This window comes from Teleopsis dalmanni, chromosome 1 (assembly GCF_002237135.1).
Source record: "Teleopsis dalmanni isolate 2A chromosome 1, ASM223713v2, whole genome shotgun sequence".
Taxonomy (NCBI): domain Eukaryota; kingdom Metazoa; phylum Arthropoda; class Insecta; order Diptera; family Diopsidae; genus Teleopsis; species Teleopsis dalmanni.
The window spans coordinates 163,337,910-163,339,012 of NC_051846.1; positions in this window are offsets into that span (position 1 = coordinate 163,337,910).

A 1,103-nucleotide genomic window follows, 5' to 3' on the forward strand; every position below is an offset into this window, starting at 1 on the left:
GAAACCTATTGCAAACAATGAAGTATGAAAATAATTTTCACACTTAAGCGGTGTATACGATTTAATCATAGACGCTACATACTTGCAGTTTCAAATTGATGAATTTTTAATAAATTTTTTGTCGATTTATTGCCACTGTTTTGTATACATTTAAGTTAAGTTGTGCACTACACTTTGAGCACGTCTTTCGACCGTCGGTAAAATGAGTATATTTATACTATCGTATATTTTTCCTAACCTTTGGTTAAAAATCTTTGGTTATCTTCATTTTAACAGTAATAATTAAAAATTATTATAGTGCTTATTGCAGTTTAATTGTCAAAATGGGTGACTACTTAAATTCATTTTCTGTTACTACTAAGTGTGAAGACCGACACTACGATACGATGTTGATATTATTATACTTCACGGACTCAGAGCGATTATTTTAATAAAATTTTTGGTGCTATTTTTTTACCTGATGTTGATTGTGTTTAACACTATGTTGACTAGTAGTTAGTGAATAAATGTCAATGGTTAAGAAATGGTCGCTGGCGTTTATACCTAATAAAATTGCTTGATCGGCTTTATAAACCTGATACTATTAGTAATTGTTGTTGAAACAGAACGAAATCGGAATATTATTCAATAGTGATGGGTAATAGTAAAAAAATATTTTACATATGATTACCGCCTTTGTTATGAGTTTGGTTAAACATAAAGGTTCGAATCTCTGCTATCACTCACTAATTTGATTAAGACAATAAGTTTTAAAAAATAACTGATTTAATGAAAAGTTAAAATAAAATATATTTTTATGATTTCAGAAAGGTTAAATTGCTCAAAGTACTATTGATATTACTTCTTTTAATTTTATGTATTTATGTTAACATTAAAAGTATTACTCTTAAATAATTAAGAAATCATTGTAAGATCATCAAACAGTAGAGTGAAATTCTAAAAATGCAAGTATTTTGAAAGTTTCATTGGTTAATAATAGATAGCATCAGATATTGGAAATTATTCGGATAGTACTTTCACAACTCAACTAATATATTTAGATACAAAAAAATATTTATAGAACACGTAGCTTATTATACCTATGTTAGATGCTATTTAAAGTA